Raw genomic sequence first — 26,056 nt, 5'->3', positions numbered from 1 at the left:
TATTTCAAGTGTTGTTCCAGACATAAACTAAGTAAAGATATTTCGTGTATTGTTCAAGACTCTAACTAAGTTAAGATATTTCAAGTGTTGTTCCAGACTCAAACTAAGTTAAGTTATGATATTTCATGTTTCTTTAAGATTCAAACTAAGTTAAGATAGTTCTAGTGTTGTTTCAGACACAATCTAAGTTAAAATATTTCAAATATTGATTCAGACTCAAACTAAGTCAAGATATTTAAAGTATTGTTCCAGACTCAAGCTTAGTTATGATATTTCAAGTATTGTTCAGACTCAAACTAAGTTAAGATATTTCAAGTATTGTTCAGACTCAAACTAAGTTAAGATATTTCATGTATTGTTCCAGACTCAAACTAAGTAAAGATATTTCAAGTGTTGTTCCAGACATAAAATAAGTAAAGATATTTCGTGTATTGTTCAAGACTCTAACTAAGTTTAGATATTTCAAGTGTTGTTCCAGACTCAAACTAAGTTAAGTTATGATATTTCATGTTTCTTTAAGATCAAACTAAGTTAAGATAGTATCAAATATTGATTCCAGACTCAAACTGAAGTCAAGATATTTCAAATATTCGATTCCAGACATCAAACTAAAGTTAAGATATTTAAAGTATTGTTCAAGGACTAAAACTAACCAAGTTAAGATATTTCCATTGGTATTGTTCACAGGACTCAAATTAAGTAAAGATATTTCAAGTATTGTTCCAGACTCAAACTAAGTTAAGATATTTCAAGTATTGTTCAAGACTCAAACTAAGTTAAGATATTTCATGTATTGTTCCAGGCTCAAACTAAGTAAAGATATTTCAAGTATTGTTCCAGGCTCAAACAAAGTTAAGATATTTCAAGTGATTTTCCAGACACAAGTTAAATTATTTCAAGTAGTGGTCTTCATTAAAACTATTAGTAAGCTTTTTTCATTTATGTACGTTTAGATAGTAAAGCAGTTCCCACGACACAAATTAATTTCAATTTTTTCCCCAAATATTAACTAATATATTAATGTTTCAAACTATGAAAGGACATCGTTAGAATTATTTAGAATTTTAAGGATGTTGAGATATTTTAAATATTGTCCAGAACTGAAATCGATTTTTAAAATCTGTTAAAAGAAATATTTACAAACGCAAAGAAGTTTCCAAGATACAAGATATATTTAAAATGTCAAATCTTGTTCTTTAAAATATTCCGGATATATATAAACTAGTATACAAAATTTTAATGGTTTACCATCTGTTTACCCGTGACACAAATTATAGCCATACTTAAAATCGTGATTCTATAAGTAAAGATACTAGGTCTATAGTTTTTTCATATTTTTATATGTACTAAGTGAAAAGATTCTAATCAAAGCATTAATCATTAAATCTACCCTAAAATTGGTTGAAATATTTCAAGTTCTGTATACTTGTAAAAAAGGGAAGTATCCAATTTTGACTATAGTGTGTTCCTTTAAATTGTTTTTGATGGTAAATTTAATATTGCAGAATAATTTGTAAAAGCAAGCATGACCAAAGGGAGACCACTCTTGCCTTTACTAAAGTAACGGTGTAACCTCCCCTGAAAATTGAAATGACGTCAAAGACCAAAGGGCAACTACTCTCCCTATTGATAATGAAACATTATGCCTTTTGCGCAACCAAATGTTATTACTTTTGATTGATATTTGTTGGAAGTTTTACAGTAGCATTATGAAAGTCATTTTCCCAAAAAGTTAATGTTAGTACCGAAGATTTGTGAGAGTTATTTCAGTTAGAAAAAAATAACAAGTGGTAATGGAGTGTAAACTGACGGGAAATGACTTTTATCATTTTATACTTGTTTTGATGAAGAGAAGTCTCCTTTGGTCCGTTTTTATCATTTGAATTTTCAGGGGTGATCAATCTGTATTTTAAAACAAGTAGCCACCCTTTTCGCTTGATGTAATTTGCAAAACAATAAATAAATAAATAAATAAATAAATAAAAATAATTTAAAAAAAACTATGAAAAATTTAAACCGGCAAGTAAAGTTAAAAAATGATGGAATAACGTATCAAAAGCGAACAAAAAAAGCTAAATGATGCTAGCCCCCACCCCCTTTTTTAGCATTTTGTCAGATCATATGAAAATTGAAAATAACAACAACAATAAAAAATCAACAACAAAAAAAAACAAGCATACACGCATGCATCGTCGGATACCCTCGGTTGATTAACATGTAATCAAGATAAATGTTAAGGTTTAGGCAGTGAGTATCAGTGGCTATCCGGCGATGAAACGCAAGAAGATATGCTTGGAAATGAAAATGATAGTAACCCTTTGTGACTCCTTATTTAAAGCATTTAAAAGAAAAAAAATGAAACAAATGATACTTCAAAATATAAAGGAACACATTGTATCATGTACTCGTATATGGTTGATAATATTATCGGAAGCGGACTTGTCCAGCTTCCGTTTCTGAATACGTTCATTCTCAATTTAGGGAATATAACTTGAATAAAATCAAATTTGAAATTGGTCAGCCAACGGTTTGAGTCTGGTCAATTTGAACGGACGTGCAGGTTGGACTGGCTGCATACTGGTGTCAAAGGCTGGTCACTTTAAGGTCAAGCATGTTATAGGTGAACAACTAAATGGTCACTTATGACAATATTATTCTTTCATTCCATTTCTTGTTACCTTATTTCAATTTGTTTTTATTTTCATTTTTTTTTTTATTTTATTGTTTTCATTTTATCTTATTTCATTCATTATTTTTGATTTCATTTTATTTCATTATTGTTTATTTCATTTCATTTTGTTGTTTTTATTTTATTTCATTCATATTGTTATTTCATTCTTTTATTTCATTATTGTTCTTCTGGTCGTTATTACAATTATTTTAATATTTTATTTCATTTTTCATCATTGCATGTTTTTGAATGATGAAATATTTCATCGTTGGAGTTTTCATTATGTTTCATTAATTAATGTTGTTTTGGTGGTAGTGGTGATATTCTTGGTGGTGTTATTATTATCTAAATCTTAAAAAAAATTAAATGAATGTTTCTATCATGACGTTGTTAAATTATCATTATTTCTTATTGTACGGCCTAGTATGTCTTTATTAACTACATGTATTAAATGTTACTTATTACACTTCTTGAAATATACATTGTAAAATATGCGCATCATTCATTTCTGCAATTTTACTATTGCCATTATGTTAACGGTACAGTACGTTATATTAAGTCTTAATAAATGTACATTCTGATCAAATTTTACTTATTACACCACTTGAAATATACATTGCAAAAAAGTGCATTATTCATTATTACAATTATACTCATTATTGTCATTACAATACATTGACGGTACAGTATGTTGGTAAATAGAAGATGTACAATGTAAAAAGCAAATAAAATGTCCCTTCTAATCTGTTCACATCACGGCATTTATGAAGGTCTTATTTATTCAAGCTCATGTAGAAAATCCAATCGAGCTAACACCTTTTATGGTTTTTATTACTACGCCAAAAAGTCATTACTTCATAATTGCCATAAATATTAGACAGTTACATGGTAATATATTTTTTAAACTTGGCAGAAAAAACACCATTCAGAAGTTGAACATGACATTTTCAGAAAGTTACCAAATCGTATCAGGTGGATTAAAATCTCTTTGTCACATATGTTGTAACGGCGTGCAGTAGTTCCTAGCATAGTTATTTTGCTGACTGTAAAGAGGGTGGTGTTTTCTTCTTTCCTTCACCTGCTCAAATTACCATGTTCCGTATTTCTGAAATGTAAAAATCACTGATACACCTGCATTGTAAAAATTATATTCAGCTTAGAATCAACTTCTTTTCCTTAAAGGCACATTATGCCTCAGACATTAATATTTTTTCCGTCATTAGGCAGTACAAACATGAGTATTATAACGTTCAAAATGTCAGTTCAAATAATGCTTTAAAGCATGTTTGATGCTTAATAGCAAATAAATTATGGCTGAATGTGAAAATATTTGTTTTAAAGGTCACAAAATGTAAACACTGCAGTTTTTTAACTTCCACACAAAATACTAAATCACTAAAACTGTTTTCAAAAAGCAAAAGATTATTCAGATAAATGACCAATAAATATCTGTTTTGAAACTATAATAGGACACCAAAAATAAAAAGCTTTTCAGATATAAAAATAAAAACTGTTTTAGGGGCATAATGGGCCTTTAAAGTTGCACACCTTAATACCAGCAAACAAACCGTTTAAGAAATAACTCTTCAAGAAATAACTCTTCAGAAAAAATGAACAAAGAGTTAATTAGACGCCGAGCGCAGCGCGGCGTCTAATAGATATGCATTCGTCTTTTCAGCAATGAGGAAATTTTAGACTTGATTTAATATGATGCTCCGTATGCTAGCATTTAGTCTTCGTTGACGGGGCGGAAGGGAACCAGGACAACTTTGAGCAATATTACTTGTCGAATCATTAAATAACAAGTAACAAAGCCTAAACCACGCCCACTATCAGAAAGGCTGTTCTTCCTCAACCGTTAAGAAAGTACGTCAAACTCTGCGCACCGGTTATGCTACGGTCAGGTCAGTAAGGGGAGATCACTGCAGAACTGTTCGTCCTCAAAATCATTCAAGCATTATGCAATTCGCATCAATATTTAAATAGACATATTCTCGGCACATATTGTTTTGAATCTATTTTAAGTACATGTATACCAATCACTCAATTTTACTTGTTATCCAATTTATTTTGCTTTAACCAGACGTTTCAATCTTTGTTTCAATCTTTGTCGCATAAAGACAAACATTTCAGAATTTCAGACATGGCATTACCTTGTGAATTTATGCATTAGGTTCTATTGTTTTACAAAAATATGCAACTTAATTATTAAACAACGAGCACATACCAAGAACATGGAGAACAAGAGCTGTCACAGGAGACAGCGAAGCTCGACTAATAAAAAACTGGACGCAGTAAGGAAGCCAAACTATGAAAGAAAAATAAATTATATATAATTATGTAGTAAGTTATAGTAAAAAAGAAAATTTGTAAACATAAGTTCCAAGTTCAAGGGGGAATAATTCTGGAAATAGTCACACTAGAGTTATGAACCCTGTCAAACATGTGTGTAATGGTAAGAAATATATATTTGAAGTTTGAAGTAGATACCATAAAAAGTAAAGAAGTTATAATATTTCTTAAAGAAAATCCTTAGTTCAAAGAAAAGAAAATCCTAAGTTCAAAGAGAAATGAATCTGAAAAAAATGCTTCAAGAGTTATTAACCTTGTCACATAAGATGTAATTGATGATAAGGAATAAGTATTTGAAGTTTGAGGTATATAGCTTTAAAACTAAAGAAGTTATAGTAACAAGAACTGTCGGAGGGCAGTAACGCTCGACTATTAGAAAAGTTGTCACAAGTGTGTTTCATTGAGTATAATAATGCTTACCTATATGAATACATAAAATTGTCCGAAAAGGTACAATGGCTTGTTATTTAGATGTTTTATCGACTTAATCACTGCTTTATTATTATAGAATGAATAAAATTGTTCAAAAAAGGCACAAACCCTTCAGTAGTTATGGAGATATTTGCTTAACAAAGAATTTCTAAGTAGAAAAGAGGCATAATTTTGCAAAAAAGCAATCAGAGTTATTGGACTTGTGCCAATCATTTTAGATAATCACAGAGAACAAGTGTGTGAAGTTTCAAGCCATTCCCTTCAGTAGTTATGGAGACACCAGCTTGCACGCAAAAACTTAACCAAGAATTTCTAAGTCGAAAAAAGGGGCATAATTATGTAAAAAGGCAAATCAGAGTTATTGGACTTGTGCCAATCATGTTAGATAATCACAGAGAACAAGTGTGTGAAGTTTCAAGCCATTCCCTTCAGTAGTTATGGAGATACCAGCTTGCACGCAAAAACTTAACCAAAGAGACGCCGACGCCGACAAATGGGTGACTGCATTAGCTCGATTATTCTGCGAATAGTCGAGCTAAAAATAACATTTTTAAGTAAAATGTCTAAGTTCAAGGGGAGATTAATGTAAAAATATTGGTGCCAGAGTTATGAACCTTGTCGCATAAGAGGTGGTTGATGATAAGGAACATATATTTGAAGTATGAAGTTGATTCCTTAAGAAATAAAGAAGTAACAGTAAAAATTGTATTTTTAAGGAAAATTCTAAGTTCAAGGGGAGATAAATCTGAAAATATTGGTGCTAGTGTTATTAACCTTGTCACATAAGATGTGGTTGATGATAAGTAACATAAGTTTGAAGTATGAAGTTGATTCCTGAAGAAGTAAAGAAGAAACAGTAAAAAATAGTATTTTTAAGGAAAATTCGAAGTTCAAGGGCAGGTAAATCTGAAAATATTGTTGCTAGGGTTATGAACCTTGTCACATAAGATGTTGTTGATGATAAGCAAAATATATTTGAAGTTTGAAGTTGATACCTGAAGAAATGAAAAAGTTATAGTGAAAAAAAATTTTACTGCACCAAAACATTAATCTGAAAACTGGACCCCGACAACGGGGCGAGTAGGACAGCTCTCCATAAACTCCCTATAGTCGAGCTAAAAATTGATTTGTGCTTCGGATATTCAACTGTAATCGAGAACATTTTCAATGCTGATTGACTGTTCACATCATTTGGCGGCGTCTTTGATGTGCAGCATCAACATTTAACTTGTATAATGTATAAAATATTCACATCACTTGTAACCTTTGCGTTTCACTTGCAAAAGACATAGCAGACACACGGGTTGAACCACCAAATTAAAAAAAAAACAACAATGTTATCCTTACTCTCATTCAAAAATGCACATAATAGAATTCAGGAATACAATAAACAAATAATTACGTCTTACTCAAATAGTGGTCATAAAGCTTTTATTGACTTGATGTCATTAAACGATTCTCTTTTTATTTCTAGTATATTCTTAACTGCAATGGTTCAATTATTCTGGTTGGGTTTAACCCTTTACCTATTGGTCCGTGCAATTCAATAAACTTCAAATGGACTGTTCCAAATTCAATGCAGGGCAGATCCATTTCACTTAATTTGGAAGGTCATATAATATTTCAGCTTTACTGGTGGAAGAAGGTCCAAAATAGCCCTCTATATATTATTTTAGACACGGTGGGGCACTCGAGTAGAACCACCAATTTTCTCTGCCAATTAAGCTAGCTGTGGATCACCTCTGTGGATCATCTCTGCACAAACTATTCATGAATTCAAAGTCGCTGCCCATAATAGTGAAAGAAAGGGGGGGTGAAAATGATTTGAAGTCAATGAATTCATTCAACCACTCGGTAACGGACGCCCTTTATTATAACTAAAACTTACAAAAGTTTTATCAAATTTGAATAATGAAGAAAAATGTTCGATACCAGTGTAGGTGTACATGTATTTACTTAGCCAAAGCAATTCATGACTGAATAACAACAACAAAGGTAACTGCTTCTGTGTTAAGCAAAGAAAAAATATTTTATCAAACCCGAACATGAAACAATTTTCACAATGCCGTACTGTTTCAGGACCAAATGAATACACGTCTCATTCAAGAGCTATAAACAAGCCTTAAAGCTGCACGCCTCCAGATGAACCAAAAATATTTCAAGAAAAACAAACTTAAGAAAAATGTACTCAAATTTTAAGAGAAGTAAAAAGATTTAAGATTCAAGTAATTATGTACATGTGCTAAATGTCTTTTACGACCGAAGTCGCAGTACTTATTACCATATTTCTACTGCGTGACTAACGCAGTAATGGCTATTATTGTATATTTTGGCCAATTAACCTGCAGAAATTATTAAATGGACTTTTCCACATTTTATTTAAGGAACAGTCCATTATAAATCATTATAACTAATTATCACATGAAAATAACAAGAGCTGTCTGTAGGACAGCATGCTCGACTATTCTAAGTGCTTGATAGTAAAAGAGCCTTGATATTGTTAAATTTTTTAAGTTCACAAAAGGGCTAATTTTTTTTATAAATTCATGTTATAGGCCTTACAGAGAGTCTAATTATACAGAATTGGCTTGACTATTCGGAAGGTAATGTCACAAGGTTTTTTTTATTGAGTATAATAATACTAATTACCTATGAATACATAAATTTGACAGAAAAGGTACAAAGGCTTGTTATTAAGATGTTTTATCAAGTAAATCACTGCTTTATTATTATGAATGCATATAATTGTCCCAAAAAAGGCGCAAACCCTTCAGTAGTTATTGAGATAACAGCTTACAAGCAAAACTTTACCATGAATTTCTAAGTTGAAAAAGGGGAGAAAAATCAGCCTAAATGCAAGATTGAATTATGGATCTTTGTCAGTGACCTACAATTATGACCCTAAATGCATATGTGAAGTTTTAGATAAATATCTTTAATAGTTATTGAGATATGTAAAACTTGCATGTAAACATTATCCAAGAGACTAAGTAGAAAAGGGGATATGAATCAGCCTTAATGCAAGATAGAGTTATGGAACTTGGTCAGTGACATACAATTATGACCCTCCAATTATGACCCTAAGTGCATGTGTAAAGTTTCAAGTAAATATCTTTCAAGACCGTTAACCTTTAACCAAAATTTCTAAGTTTCAAAGGGGCAAATAATTCTGCAAATATTGCAGACAGAGTTATGCAATTTTGCAAACTGATGTACATTGTTACTATAAATAAGTATTTTAAATTTCAATTGAATATCTCAAGCAGTAATTGAGATATTTGACTTTACAAAAAATCTTTAACCAAAATTTCTAAGTTCCAAAGGGGGCATAATTCTGTCAATATGGTAGGCAGAGTTATCCAACTTGTCAATCTGATGTACATTGTTACTTTAAATAAGTATTGTAAGTTTCAATTGAATATCTCAAGCAATAATTGAGATATTTGACTTTACAAAAAACTTTAACCAAAATTTCTGAGTTTAAAAAGGGGCATTATTCTGTCAATATTGTAGGCAGAGTTATCCAACTTGTCAATCTGATGTACCTTGTTACTATAAATAAGTATTGTAAGATTCAATTGAATATCTCAAGCAATAATTGAGATATTTGACTTTACAAAAAACTTTAACCAAAATTTCTAAGTTAAAAAGGGGCATAATTCTGTCAATATTGTAGGCAGAGTTATCCAACTTGTCAATCTGATGTACCTTGTTACTATAAATAAGTATTGTAAGTTTCAATTGAATATCTCAAGTAATAATTGAGATATTTGACTTTACAAAAAACTTTAACCAACGCAGACGCCGACGCGGACGCTGACGCCGACGCCGACGCCGACGCCGGGGCGACTACAATAGCTCTCATATTCTTCGAATAGTCGAGCTAAAAATTGGAAGTTAGCAAACGGTAAAGAGGCTGGTCAAACTGCACAAAAGTGCAGGCTGGCCTGGCTCTATTCTGGAGGCAAAGACTAATGACTTTCGCTTTCAGCAGGCTAAGAAACAAATCTATACATATATTCATAAAACCTACTATTACCTCATCTTAATCAGTAGGTTCCAGTTCTGTGATAAGGATGTAACATGCCAAGATCAGTTTGCCGGTGCTCATTTCATATCTTTCGTTCTTTCCTAATTTCATATCCTGAAACTGAAATATAGGTTAAAAAAATTATCTATTTATAGATTGAAAATTAAGATGTTATCGGAGTGCCACAAACAAAGTCACCAGTTCATTACAAAATACACATTATGCATTAGAAATAATTATGATATTTTATAGTATAATTATAATAAGATATATATTTTTATCTCCCTTATTTGTAATACATTCATAATTATCTCCCTTCTTTCGGCACAATCACTAATGTAGTGCCTATATTTTTTACCTATTCTTGATTAAGTTATTGAATGTATATTTTTATATTTAGATTGTAATACTTTAAGGAAGCGAGTGATCTCGGAAGGATTGTTCTTTATATTATGTTCAGTTCATTTTTTTTTCAAGAATAGCAACAATAACTACAAAAAGTCATGTTCCATCTGAAACAAGCAATTATCATAGTATTGCAAGCAATCCAAAAGTCCCCTACCGGTTAGAACCCCAGCAACATTCTGATGGGCAATTGGCCATTCAATTTTACCAGTGAATGAATGACATAGATGAACTTAAATCTTTTGAGTTCTAAGTTTGTCTATATCTCAGTAATGTGTTAAGTTTCCCTGCCTAGTAAGGAAATTATGTTTATACAACAGATAATCAAAAGGTCCAATTTTCTAAGGATGAATAAGAATAACTCATGGTTCAACTTTTCTCTTTTTTAAGTAAATTTGTTGGAAAAAATCTTTAAAAGTGATCTCAGGAAACAGTTTTTATGAACAGACAGACAGACATACATACAGACAGACTGAAGGAGACTCTAAAGTTATTTTTTCAAACATCCCTGTTACCAAAATATAACATATTTTAATGCAAAATTCTTAAAGAGAAGATAACTCTTGAAATAAAGATGCTAGATTTATGAACATTGTCATATATGATGTGAGTTTTACTTTAAGTTTAAAGGAATGAAGAAACTGGAGTGAAAAATACCAATTTCTCGAAAAAAAATCTTGCTAGAGTATTTAACCTTCTCAAAATTGTTGAGTGATGATAAGAAACATATATATGAAGTTTAAAGTAGATACATTAAGAAATAAAGAAGTTATTTAAAAAAAGACAACATTTTTTTCATAAAAATTCTAAGTTCAAGGGAGGTAATTCTGATAATTTTTGTGCTAGAGTTGTAAACCTTGTCACATATGATGTGGTTGATGACCAGAAACTTATATTTAAAGTTTGAAGTAAACACCTTAAGAAATAAAGAACTTATAGTGAAAAAGCTTAAAAATTTAAATCAGAAATCTTGAAATTCAGTCTATTTGTTGCCTTAGCAACCAGAATTTTCAACATAAAAAGAAAAGAAAAAGATGTGCATAATGTCCATACTGCCATCTACCCATATTTAAAGTTTCATAAAAATATTTTCAGTACTTTTTGAGTTATCACTGGATCAAGTTTATGTGTTAAATTTGCCATATTTTCAGAATATTAGTTGTCATAGCAACATAGGAAGAAAAGAAAAAGACGTGCATAATTTCCATACTGCCATCTATCCATATATCAAGTTTCATTAAAATATTTTCAGTACTTTTTGCGTTATCGCGGGATCAAGTTTTGTGGACGGACGGACTGACTGACAGACGGACAGACAGACAGACAGACAGACGAACAGACAGACGGACGGAGGGTAAACCTTAAGTCCCCTCCGGTTAAACCGGTAGGGGACTAATTAACATGCTTTCAAAATACAAACATTGTACCAAATTAAAAGTTGTCATTATTAATGAACTGTAATCAGTACTTTCTGATTATTTTGTGTGGTATAATTTATGTATCTGCCTTCTAGTGCCAACATAATATACATGTATCCGTGTGACCAGTGCAGACAAAAATCAGTCGGCATATCCTTGACATCTGCTCATAATCTGCACTTCTCGATATTAAGTCAGTACATATATTGAAATTTTCCCTTAAAATGAGTAATGGTTTTGTCCAGATTTGAAGATGGGCAAGTCCATTAAAAATATTTTGCAGAGTTAAAGGTGTAATCAGCGACTCACAAACCCTTACCTGTAAAATGTATTGTTCTGTGTTTAGCTAAAATTTGTATTTCTTCCAAATATCTCGACCATCATTTCATCTACTGAACATCAGGGGAAGTAACTGAGATCACAACATCGAGTAGCGGAAATTTGCGACTTCCGTGTGTCTGCTTGAAAATTTATTGTCGTCAGCTACCTGTGGATACACTATTGGTAACATAGTCGAACAAATGATACATGTTTTAGCATTTCAAACATAATTGTAACTAATATTATAAGTTATTTGTTTAAATGACTGAAATGTTTTTAATGACCAATAACTCAGCATTATTATGCTCATTTGATAAGAATATATTGTAAACTTAAATTATTATTTTAAACATGACTGCTTTAAATCAAGTTAACCAAGTGGCATACATATAAATCAAAATCTAGTTTAAAGTTAAAGGTTTTTAGATTATGTTCCCCGTTACACAATCATAATGAATTCTGAGGTAGGAAGTTACACACAAAACATAATTATTCAAAACGAAGTGTTTTACAAGAACAGACGACCAAGTGACTAAAATAGCCCCTACTCGTTTTTCAAACAGTTGGGCTAAAATGGTTCATTATGAAACATTAAACAATAATGATGTCAACATAATTATTACATTGACACGAAAGTTCATTTTCAAAAAGTAAACAAGACATACATTACAAAGTTATGATTTCCTTTTTCAAAACCCTAACCTGCTAAAAGCGAGTCCAGTATAGAGCTAGGCCAGCCTGTAATTTAGATTAGGGCAGTCAGATATGGTGCATGATTGCATCTGCGCGACAGCTGTCGTCTGCTAGGATTCTTCCCGCCATTTCCTGCTTTACGTCTGCTCAATGATCAATAAACATTAGTTTTACCATCAATCGAACAATAGTCTGAAATATATAGTGGTAATATTTAGAAATATACAATTTTATCTGGTTGTCTTTCAAAAGTAATCCAGTGATGTTTTCTTACGCCATCTGAAAACAAACGAAAAACCAAAGAACAATAATATACGAGTACTAGTACTAGTCTAAAATGTCACATTCTGCATCTAAAATAATCAGTATATATAATTGTTAAAAATGTCGCATTCAACACACAAATATCATTATAAGAAATGTCATGCACATTCTAAATCTAAAATAATCAATCTTTTTTTAATATATTGTCGCATTCTCCGCCTATATATTAATACAATCAAAAATATCACATTACTCATATTAAACATCAATATAATTATACAAAATTGGGAATTGTTCAGCTGAAAATTCAATATAACTATAAATGTGTCTCCCATTTCTAATAAAATTGATATAACTATTTGAAATGAATAATAATAATAATTCGACTAGTATAACAAAATCCAAAATGTTCGAATCAATCACAATGTATCAGCAAAGAATCAACTGTCTTATCGGCCACTTCAGAAATAAGGCCTGAATTTTCGACAAAGAAAAACTACCATAACAACAACTCCAACAAAGACAAAGAAAAACAACCATAACACACATATGACATTAACAACTCCAACAAAGACAAAGAAAAACTACCATAACACACAAACAACTCCCACAAAGAGACAAACTAAAACACAGAACCCAAATCGAATAACCCCAATCACACATCAACTCCAAAAATTTGAGAAAGAAACCAAAACAACCAAAATCGATATAAACAATGCGCACAAAATATCGTCAATATACATAAACATAAAACATAGCTTTCAATTTTGACCAAAAAAAATCTTCATTTCTGAAATAAAATTTTGTAATTCTACGCAATTTCAGTTACTGACATAATACCATTTACATGTATATATGTATATCAAATTTCTTATAATGTCAAATTTTCCAAATGTAAATTGAATTAAATAAGTATGCTGTTTTTACGTTAAATAATGTGTGCTGTCCTTGTTCCACAAGCATGGCTCGATATAGTATGATTACTTGCAAGTTCATTGGTTCCTTTTGAAATTTCATTTTCTGAAACTGATAAAACTTACGAAGAAAAATTAAAACTCACTTGTCTAAAAATAACTAGTTTCTAAAAAAGCTAGCTTCTATAAATAACTAGATTTACCTGATGATTGCTCACTTCCTTAAACAACGTCATATCATCATCACTGTTACACCCATGGACGTCCTCATCAACATTACCATAAACAACAACATTGTCATCAACATGGCCATCCTTTTTACATATCACACGTCAATCATCCGTGTCAATACTTTGTTAGACCTCATATGCCAACTATCAATTATTCATATCATTCTGTATTTTGGTTTTTATCATAAGCCAATTATCTATGACAATTTATGTTTAAAAAATCATATGTTAGCTATTGTATTATCTGGTTTTTCAACATTTGACTTTTGAGTATAGAAGGAAATAAATAAAATTATTGTTATAACCATTCCTTTAAAAACTAATTATTGACAGTAATAAATAATATAGTATCACAGTTAAAAAAAACATACACAACATATTGTAACACTGTTGTAATTATGCATTACGATTTATATATAACTCCTACATTGCTGAAACCAGTAATCTGCCATTAGCTACCACTTTAACTTCGTATAGATGGCTACAATGGTAAGTAAATATGAATAATTATCATAATGGTCAAAAATACCGTTAACTATGATCGAAACGTCACATGAAAAATTAAAAGTTTAACATGTATACTTCTTATGATACACGCTAATTTGTAATTAAAGTCCTTATTCATGGAAAATTTAACTTTGTGTCAAACAAATTGTACCTACGAAAAACATTTGATAATTTACAAATTTTATGTGACACAATAACATTTCCCGGATTTTCTATGAAATATTTACATTTTTTCCTTAAAAAAAACAGTAACGCTTTCTCGATTTTCATGTGTAATAATATTACGTTTCGGCTATATAGTTATAATAAAAAATATAATAACTTACATCTTTGATTGATACTTAGTTCTTCTACGTCCTTAAAATAAAAGAAACAATTCCAAACCTTCCATACTTTCGTTTCCGTCACTTCCCTCTCACAAACTTCTAACAGTAAAGTGTATGTAAAATCACTCGACCATGAATCTTGAGCGCTCGGGGACAATCTTGTGTGTTTAACCACTGATTGATTCTCACCAAAAAAACTTTACTACACTAATCCGTTAAAGACCCCAGCAAAACATTGTCCGATCTCTTTTTAGTCACACGATTCAATTTGCTATAAAACTATCGGTCCTCGCCCGGATTATTCGGAAAGACCAAAAGGTTAACATGGTTGGCACACCATCACGTGACATGCGCGAAACAGTTTTTATTCGTCATTCGAGCATTAAGGCGCAGGAACAATTGGAAGTGGTATCAAAATGAAATATTGAAAGAAGCTGGGACCTAAAAGTTAAAAACGGTTTATAATATATAAGTTTGTTAAGGTATTTAATTAAAGGAGCTCCACTGAGGTCCTAAAACCTAAACACATAAAAAATACATTCTTACATAGATAAACTGCACGGACAAATATGAAAAAGATGTTAAAAATATATAGAGGATATTCAAGTTTTTTTCTGTAAATACAGGATCTATTTTCATCAAGTGGTATGAAATAAATATTTCATGAGTGGCGGTAGTCACGAGTGAAATGTGATAATTTTCATGTCACAAGATGAAAATAAATCATGTATTTATAGAAAAAAACTTAACTTGAATTTTCTGTTTATTATGTACATTTGTCTCTATTTCTAAGACTATTCCTTAAATTGTGTGTACTGGCAGAATTTAAAAGAAAGTAGTCCGGCAAGACACAAGTGAAAACACGGAAAACATGTTTCACTAAAATATTTTTTACAGTGAAAATACGAAAATGAAAATAAGCATTTTATTTCATTAATATTTCTCAACATTTCATTTATAGTTATATAATGAATATATATACTCAGATTTGATTTAGATATAAATTCTATTTTGTGACGGATTTTAATAACAATGTAATATATAAATCCGCGATTTTGTGTAATTCTTGTCCGATTTGGGTTAAAAGCATTTAACCACTTTTCATTTTTGGGTCATTTTGCACTTATACTGGAAAAATGGAGTGAGCGAATAATCTGAAATCTTGCACACAAGTTAGGCCTATGGTCCAGAGTGCATCAAATAGTATATAAATCTCGAAAAAGATATTGCCAGTTTCGTCATAGCAATAACGTTTATCAGTGATGTAGATTTATCAAAATCTCTGCGTTAGTTGTAAAAGATTCATACCCTGGTTTGTATATTTTAACTGGAACAATAATATTTTTGGTCCCAGATTTTAATTAGAATAGGAAACACACTCGTGACATTGTAACAAATGTGAACAAAAAAGTAAATTACATGAACACTGACTTATTTTTTAAAAAAATCAGCATCAGACTAAAATAACAAAATTGAAAATGAAAACAGATTGCAAAAGTAGAAAATAAAAAATATTCATACGCGGAAAGTCAGAGCTATTGAGTTACATTGTAAATGGTGGCTCCTAGCTAGAACTGTCACTGAAAATTTCATCGATAGGTATAGAATTCTAGGCCTATATATTTTCTAATTGTTTTTATTTGATTTTCACTTGAAGTCTATAGCCGGGCAAGCCAAAGCCCGGGCTCGCATAATATGATTTTATTCAACTCTTTATAAAACATACACTCGTTCAATATCCTCTATTTAATAAAAACGATATAACACTAGTCTGTCCCATTAAAAATGGAAATGAACCTTTGCCTGGTGTGAATTAACAAAACGAGGTTGAATAAAAATTTAACTATTTTTGTAAACTAAAAATAGTCACCCTCGAGATTTTTCAGGATTTTACTCTAAAGTGTCTACTTTTCTTGTGAAAGCAAATTTTGATTTCTCTATGGTAAATCGCTGTTGTTTAAAAACTTTAAAAAATGAAAAATAAGCAACAAGAACACCGAGTCACATGGAATAGATCTAGAAATTGCACTTACGTTTAAGCTGAATAGAATCTCTATGAATTTCGAAATAGATCTTTATAAACGTCACGACAAATTATTGACAACAATTAACAACGGGAAAGAAATATAAACATTTTGAACATATTACTGACTTTATGAAAAAAATGAAAAACATGCCTAGAGATATTGACGTCAGGGTTAACATGACATTAATTTAAATTATTTTACTATTATATTTAATAAAAATGGAAAGTTAAAATTTGATGGGACAGACTATAGTGTAATAACACTTTAACGCGTTATGTATAAACATAGCGCTAAAGCGCGCTAATGTTAGCGCGTCAAGGCTCGCATAATATATAGAGTATATTGAATGAGAGCATAATTTTGTTTTATTCAACTCGTTCAATAAATTTAATATTGAATCTGCACGAATATAATATTCTTTTTATCACATGTATAAAATAAGAATAGTAAACTGTTAAAATGAGTAATTTTTCAATGACGCGCCTATATTGTAACGCTAACATTAGCGCGCTTTAACGCTATGTTTCTATAAAGCGCAAATGACGTCAAGTGTTATTACACTAGTGTAAGATCGTTTTTATTAAATGGCTTTATTACACTCCTGCGCCTCGTTTTATGTGATAATGTTTTATTCAACGAGTTCAATAAATTTAGTATTAAACCTACACTCATTCAATATCTTCTATTTATACGATTGCATGCCCTGAAGACTTCAAAATCTAGATCTACTTCTAATATTACATATACATTTTATTAGGAGGATTAAGCATATGCACTATTTACAAGTGACATTCACAGGGACGCTGATCATTTCCACTACACTATAGTCTAGTGTAATCAAGATGATAACGCTTTATCAGACATTCGTGCTTACTTTATAGGCGGGGCTCAGTATGCCAAGTGTTCTATCCCATGGTTCAAATTATTGAATAAATATGTTTCAGTAGATCGATACTATTCAATAAATATTTTAATTATATAACATATATTTTCAAATATAGAACATATATATATAGAAAATTATCGCACACAAATATTCTTTATGATGAACAAATATTCAGCAGGATTGAATAAATATTATGGTATAGAATATAAAATTAGAGTTATATAATATAAATATTGGATATAGAACAAAAAAATAATTTATCGAATATTGCAACGCTTAACATGCCATACAAGACAACATAACACATGTAGCGCCGATATATGTCCAAACGTCGAAAAATGTCCAAACGACGATAAATGTCCAAAAATTGACGATAAATGTCTCAATCGCCGATAAATGTCCAAAACTCCTTTAACGATAAATGTCCAAAAATTAACGAAAAATGTCGCAACAAATTAGGTGCTCATCAATGTCCAAATCGGTTAACGATAAATGTCTCAACTTTTCATATGTTAATTGGACTTATTTCTATGATCAACAGTAATGCATCAGCCAGTTATAAAGGTGTCCATAGGAATTAAAAGTACCGATTTAAGTAGCGTTCTCACCAACATCCCGGCAAAGCCCAGGACCACCCCAGACGATCCGGGATGAAAATATTGTTGCAGTCTCAATAACCCCGGTAGCACTACGGCGATACCCAATTTCCATACTTATAACAACCAGGATGAACTCCGGGCCATCCATGCAGAGTCCAGTTGAAACTACGGATAATGCAGATAGTAAGTGGACAACGGATGACCTAACACGATATTCAAACGCTGTTAAGTCTTCGATCAAAGAGATCATAAAAGCTGAGATCCATGCTAGCACAGCCCCGGATGATGTCGGCAGAGTCCCGGATGATCCCGGCAGAGCCCCGGTACGGTCAGATAGAGTGCCGACAATCATCGGTAGAGCCCCGGCAGAGCCCTTGATCATCCCGGACGTTGCCGACAGAGTTACGGACGTACCCCGGTCGTTCCTGGATCACCCGACCGACCACCGGGACGCTAGCGGGATGCTTGTGAGATTGTGAAAAAAAGTTCAAAAATGTATTTGAAAATAAGTTGATTGTTGGATACAGTCTATCTCCCTTACTATTAAAAGGGGAAAAAAATAAGTTAAACCGAGGTGCATTGTACTGGTGCTTTACACCGGGCACTTAAAAGAACCAGGGTCGCCTCTGGAACGGGGCGTCTTCTGTATCATGCACTATCCCCCGAAAAATAATATACTAACAATCGTCAGGGGACGTTGGTCATATGGGCAACCGGTACCAACGATAAAAAAGTCAAATAAAATAAGTTATTATGCCCCCCTTCGAAGAAGTGGGGGTATATTGCTTTGCCCATGTCGGTCGGTCGGTCCGTCCGTCCGTAGACCATGCCATTTCCGCTCAATAACTAGACAATGCTTTGGCTGATGGTCCTCATATTTGGTGTGGAGGTTGGTCATGACTAGTAGATGACCCCTATTGATTTTGGGGTCAGTAGATCAAAGGTAAATGTCACAGTGACCTCACCATGAAAAGCTTGTTTTTAGGAGATAATTCGTGTGTAACATTGTCTCATTGACAACTACAGGGTTTACTCAATTCATGGACCCATGGGTCATATTGGTTCTGCCATGGCAATGATATACATGTATTCCATAACAAATTTACTATGCATTTTTATACACATTTAAAAATTTAATGTTATAATATTAAATTGGCTGTGTTTAGGGGGGCATACATGTTTTACAAACATATCTTGTTAACATCTGCATTGTGCTACTCTACACTTATAGCTATATTCAGTGTCATCACTCGAACTCAACCTCCACTCAAACTCGGGAAAGGCTTCCTTAAGGACGAATTGAGGACGCCTTGGTCAAGGTGAACTCAAGTGTACATAAGACCGTAAGAAATGGCATCAATACATTACCGAAGTTGCAACCAAGACATAACCAAGTGTAGACCAGTTAATATATGTGTAAAAACAGTTTAAAGATGAAAATATTCATTGACAAATTGTGATAATTTCAAAATAACGTTTGTCGAATGGAAAGGAACAATGTGTTCTGATCGAATATCACCCTCATAGAATATATTCCCCGGGGAATATTTCTTATATCACCTTGGAGCACAAAACTCTTACATAACTCATTCATAAAGCGATAATGCCTTAGTACCCAGTTAGCATAATATTATTTATTTCCTAGTCTGTCTGTCTGTCTGTCTCTTGTTTTTATCTATATACATTATACTATTTTTGTGTATATCGAACATTTACAGATCAAAATCGCTATAATTGTGAAGTGATGATCTGTATTTTCTTTCAGGCAAAGACTGCTGACCTAAGGGTTTTTTTTTCGGTATAATAAAATAAATAACACATGGCTGTCGGGGTGATAGAGGATATTGCCAACCCTTGAACTGGCATATTACCCTCGGCTGCGCCTCGGTGTAATATACCAGTTCTCGTGTTGACAATATCCTCTATCACCCCGACAGTCATGTGTTAATTTTATATTATTATACCTCAATATATCCTTCAATGTAAAACTCCCATAGGCCTACAATGTGTTCTGATCGAATATCACCCTCCTAGAATATATTCCCCGGGGAAAATTTCTTATATCACCCTGGGGCACATAACTCTTACATAACTCTGTATTCATTATAGCGATAATGCCTTAGTAACCAGTTAACATAATGCAAAACTAGAAATGTGTCCATAGGACATGGGTGCCCCCACCGCGCCACTGTTCTGTCAATCTTATGACTCTAGGTCAAATATTTTTTGAAAACTAAAAATCTTTTACTAAGTAACGGGCAAGAACTCTACAAATACTGAATAAATTCACAAGCAAACCCCAAGGTGCATAAGTACACATGCTGACCAACATTCTTGTAAACTTTCAGGCCTACAAGTGAAATACTTTTTGAGCTATGCATGAACAAGTTGAAAATTGTAAATTTATACTACTGTAAGTCAAGGGCAATAACTCTAGCAAAACTAAAAAAAATCCACATACAAAGTCCCAGGTCCATAGCTTCACAGTGATGTGAATCATTTTCCCTGTAATTTAGTGATGTTGATCATTATTCCTGTAAAGTTGGATGATTCTAACTAAAGCACTCAAGGAACAAATAACAATATAATGAAACGGTTTTTACTAAGTCAAGGGAAATAACTCTACAAATACTGGATAAATCCACAAGCGAAACCCCAGGTGCAAAACTTAATATGCTGAGCAACCTTCCCATAAGGTTTAATGACTCTATGTTAAATCGTTTTTGAGTTACATGCGACACATGTTAAAAATTGCAAAATTTTACTATGTCAAGGGCAATAACTCTAAATATACTAAATAAATCCAGAAGAATATCCCCAGGTGCACAACTACATATGCTGATCAATATTCCTGTAAAATTTCATGACTCTAGGTCAAATACTTTTTGAGTTACATGCGACTCAAGTTGAAAATTGCAAAATTTTACTAAGCCAATGGCAATAACTCTAAAAATACTAAAAATATCCAGACGAAAATACCCAGGTGCACAACTACACATGCTGATCAATATTCCTGTAAAGTTTCATGACTCTAGGTCAAATACTTTTTGAGTTACGTGCGACACAAAAGAGAACGGACGGGCGGAAGGACGGACGGACGGATGGATGGATGGACGGACGGACAAGGGTAAATCTAAATGCCCGCCACTAAAGTGGGGGCACAAATATACATACTAATACAATTTAAATAGTTTATAAAAAAATCATTATTTAGCAAAGAATCCCACGTGGAAAGCGAAAAGTTCGTGCGAAACCGTTACAAGCTTGTACATGTTCACGTGTATAAAAATTACTACATATGAACATTTTATAGATAGATGATTAAAAATAATTGTAATTTTGCATCCATTAATAATAATTATAATAATTTGAATTTGTTGTTGTTATTTATTTTCTAATGAAGAAATAACGATATGTCTGTCTGTCTGTTTGTCTTGTTTTTAGCTCGACTTTTCTATGAAAAGGGGAGCTATCCTACTCGCCCCGGCGTCGGCGTCGGCGTCGGCGTTGGCGTCACACCTTGGTTAAGTTTTTCGTACCACCCCACTTTATTTCAGAAGTATTACAAGTATGGCTTTGAAACTTACCATACTTGTTCACCATCATAACCTCCATCTACAGACAAGAGTACATAACTCTGTCAAGGTTTTTGACAGAATTATGGCCCTTTTTTGACTTAGAAAGTGTATTGAGCTTGGTTAAGTTTTTTGTACCACCTCACTTTATTTCAAAACCATTGGAGGTATTGCTTTGAAACTGACCATACTTGTTTACCATCACGACCTTCATCAACAGACAAGAGGACATAACTCTGTCAAGGTTTTTGACAGAATTATGCCCCTTTTTGACTTAGAAAATACATTGAATATGGGTAAAATCCACTTATTGCCTTAACCCTTTGAGATATTGCTTTGAAACTTTTAATGCTATTTCACATCATTACCCCCATCTGTACGCAAGAGAAGGTAACTCTGTCAAGGATTTGTTTTAAAAATTAAGGCCTTTTATCGACTTAGAATCTTGGTTAAGTTTTTAGTACCAGTCCACTTTTTGACTGAACTGTTTGAGATATTAATTTGAAAGTTGGAATACTTGTTTACAATCATGATTCCCAAACATGTCCAGGAGAAGGTAATTCTGTCAAAGATTTTATTTGAATTATGGCCCTTAACTGTCAATGTTTTGTATTATAGGCAAGCACTAAAAAACTTAAAAAATCTAAAAAAATTCATTCCTATCCACTTGTTCACTTTACCATAAATTATGTCATATAAACATTGCTGTAATATTCAAGGGTATCAAACAACTAGTTATTTTTCTACACTGTGCTTACATACAGAAATTAGGAGCATTTGAAGATAGTGAGAATGAATGTGTTCAACGAGATGCCCCAATTGGTAAAAATATACTCAATGTCACGATTTCATGAACATTTAGCATGACATTAAATAATGAATTGAACTTCCTTCATGTAATTCAAATATCAGTTTACAACGCATTATCTACATAGTGGACCCACGAAAAGTAACCAGTCACCCACAGCCTGTGTGAAAGAGATCCACTTGTGACCAACTGACAACATCTAAAAAGCTTGATAAAAATTTATCTATTACTTGTATTATAAGGTAACTATAATACTTTCACATACAAAGTCAAATCTATATATTATGCTGATTGTACAAAAATATACTGCTTCCTTGGCATAGATTTCTTGAAAAATTATGTTATTATGTCATTTACCAAGGTGTTCTGAGTGACGTAAAAATACCTTATTCTCTCAAAGTGGGTTTAATACTATTAAATTTATTTAAGGCTCAACTCAGTTTTTTTTTCTTTCTTACCAGCCCTCTTTTGACTTAAACATTTCAAACTTTGCTGCAGTGTTCAAGGGTATCACACAATTCAGTAAAATAATTCTTCACTAAATATCTTAATGCTCATGGCCATTGTTCACTTTAAAAATACAGAGATTCTTGTATTGCCTTTCACTGCAAAAACTTTTTTTATTGGCAAGCAATAAAAAAGTCGAGCGCGCTGTCTTACGGACAGCTCTTGTTATCAATACATTTTTGTGTTTACAGATCAAAATCGCTGTAATTTTGAAGTGTTGATCTGTATTTTCTCTTATGAATGTTTTGGAACCTAAGGTTTTTTTCGGTATATTAAAATAAATAACATATGGCTGTCGGGGTGATAGAGGATATTGCCAACCCTTGAACTGGCATATTACCCTCGGCTGCGCCTCGGGGTAATATACAACTTCTCGGGTTGACAATATCCTCTATCACTCCGACAGCAATATGTTATTTATATATTATTATACCTCAATATATCCTTCAATGTAAAACTCCCATATGCCTACAATGTGTTCTGATCGAATATCACCCTCATAGAATATATTTCCCGGGGAATATTTCTTATATCACCCTGGGGTACATAACTCTTACATAACTCTGTATTGATAAAAACGATAATGCTTTAGTAACCAGTTAGCATAATGCAAAATGACAGCCATGTGTTATTTATATAATATTGTTAAGTTAATATGTGACATATAAGTAATTTTTAAATGTACATGTTTGTATCCAACCAGCACAGCAAGAAAACATACTATTACGTCAAGTGTCTATTACGGTGGCACAGATGTGACACATGGGTGTCTTTATTTATCTTGTTCACACGAGATATTATCTTGTTCCCACAAGATATTATCTTGTTCCCACGAGATATTATCTTGTTCCTACGAAATAATTATCTTGTTCCCACGAGATAATACCTTGTTCCCACGAAATAATTATCTTGTTCCCACGACATAATTATAGCCAATCAGAAGCTGTAAAATGGTAATATCGCAGTTACTTTCCCTTATTTAGTTGAACATTTACTTGATTATATATACATTATATTCATGTATAACCATGTAGGTTGATCTTGAAAGTGCCACACTGTAGGGACATACAAAACCTTAACTACCAATTACTGGTGTTTAATAGCGCATACCCTCATCTGGTGACGCATTTGCGTGCAAACTGATCTGGGATACATGTAATTAACCTATAGCTCTTCAGTGCTTCTTATGTAAAATTCTTCCAAGTATAATTTCCAATAACCGTAAATTATACCATACCCAGACTATGGTATAATTTTCAGTTTTGAAGATCGAAGGAGTAAGTGTTTCTGGGCGGAGCTATAGGTTAAAACAGATACACCATTGGTGCGTTGACGATTTCTGGGTTTGCGTAAATTATACCATAATCACGTGACCTTTCTTATGCAACCTCACTCGACTTCGTCTCGTGAGGTTAAGGCATAAGAAAGGTCACGTGATTATGGTATAATTTACGCAAACCCAGAAATCGTCAACGCAGCAATGGTATATCTATTACGTAGCCTTTCAAAACTCTGTATTTATAAGGCGTTGGCCCCGCAGTGGCGTTCAGTCCACCACGCGCGAATGAGTAATAATCAAATACAAATGTCTTAAATCAATGTAGCATGAGAAGGATCGTCTTCGCAGCACTTAAGAGAAAAGTCACAAAACCTACTTAACACGTGTTGCGTATATGCTTATAACGACCATTGTCGAACCATATCCCCCGACAAGCAAATGCGTCATCCTGTCAAGGTCTGCACTGTTCGCTGTTGATCAGTAGGTTAAAGCAGTTAACCCCTTGATTAGCTCACATGGTTTATACAGGTTAACTGCTTTGTTTGCCAGATAGAGTTGTATATTTTTCTTAACTTTTGACCACTTAACAGTAAAGGAATATGCAACTCTGTCCACGCCCCTATACCGTTCACAAATTTTCGGGACGGACACTTTGACACTCGGACGGACAATGGCAACGCTATATGGGGCACTACACAAACAATGCTAAAACATATTGCTTCGGTGAGTTAAGAAGGCACATGCCCCCCGATCCCCATCCGGTTCTGCAACTGGCCATGCACAATAATGTATGATACATTTTACGTCGGGGATAAACCAGAGGGTAAAATCACGGGTTAGTTGGATAGACTGTTACAGTATCCAATACAATAAATTACAAATTAACATATGAAAAGTTGAGACATTTATCGTTAACCGATTTGGACATTTATGAGCACCTAATTTGTTGCGACATTTTTCGTTAATTTTTGGACATTTATCGTTAAAGGAGTTTTGGACATTTATCGGCGATTGAGACATTTATCGTCAATTTTTGGACATTTATCGTCGTTTGGACATTTTTCGACGTTTGGACATATATCGGCGCTACAACACATCTATGTACAATAATATCTTTATTGTAAAATTAATACCTTTATTGTCCAATAGACAATAACTATTGTGATAAAATATCTGTAACAGTTCAAACACAGTTGAAAAAATCTGTAGGAGAGAGCAACGTAGCAAAACAAAGACTTTACACAAAGGACTTTAACATGACAAAAGATTATTCATAAAGTCATATTACATTTAAAACTATCTGTTTAATAAATTTTGTCATATTTTTTAATAACAACGATATTTGATTTTCCTCTTGAAACGGTTTCTTACTGTTTCCATATTAAATATTTGTGCGCATTCTTAATGTCTTCTGACTGGAAAGAAGTCTGTCTGTCATTTTGTGGCAATATAAATTAGTTAATTATAAGTGACAAAAGAAAATAAACTGTAGCAAACTCCTCACAGCGGTTACGTCACGCTTTGCAATTTAACCACTGCAACCACTGAAATCACGTGACGATAGTTGTGTCATGTGACAAAAACATGGCGGCCACTTTCAGAACGCCAAGGATCCCATATCCAACTGGCAGATTTATAATTACATCCTTACCAGATAAAATATGTTCAAAACACTCAATTGTTTACACTTTAAAATACATTGTAAGTGCCGGATTAAAATCTTTTAAAAACAAATTAAACGTCTTAAATAATATTTAATTTAGTAATATGACATATTGTCTGAACTAAAATGCACATTAGACATTGCAATTT

At 32.6% G+C, this 26,056-nt stretch overlaps 1 long non-coding RNA gene across 1 annotated transcript; it reads right to left on the bottom strand.

The window, feature by feature from the left end:
• Positions 1 to 3,739: 3,739 nt before the first annotated feature.
• LOC132715780 (uncharacterized) lies at positions 3,740 to 11,746 on the bottom strand. The gene is made up of 3 exons (XR_009623731.1): positions 11,628 to 11,746; positions 9,495 to 9,605; positions 3,740 to 3,776 (listed from the first exon to the last, which is right to left on the bottom strand). It is a non-coding gene; the product is annotated as an uncharacterized LOC132715780 (long non-coding RNA).
• Between the last annotated feature and the right edge of the window lie 14,310 nt (positions 11,747 to 26,056).

Source organism: Ruditapes philippinarum, unplaced genomic scaffold (assembly GCF_026571515.1).
Source record: "Ruditapes philippinarum isolate M1 unplaced genomic scaffold, ASM2657151v2 ctg5629_1_1_1_1, whole genome shotgun sequence".
Lineage (NCBI taxonomy): Eukaryota > Metazoa > Mollusca > Bivalvia > Venerida > Veneridae > Ruditapes > Ruditapes philippinarum.
This window is presented reverse-complemented; position numbering and strand designations above follow the sequence as displayed.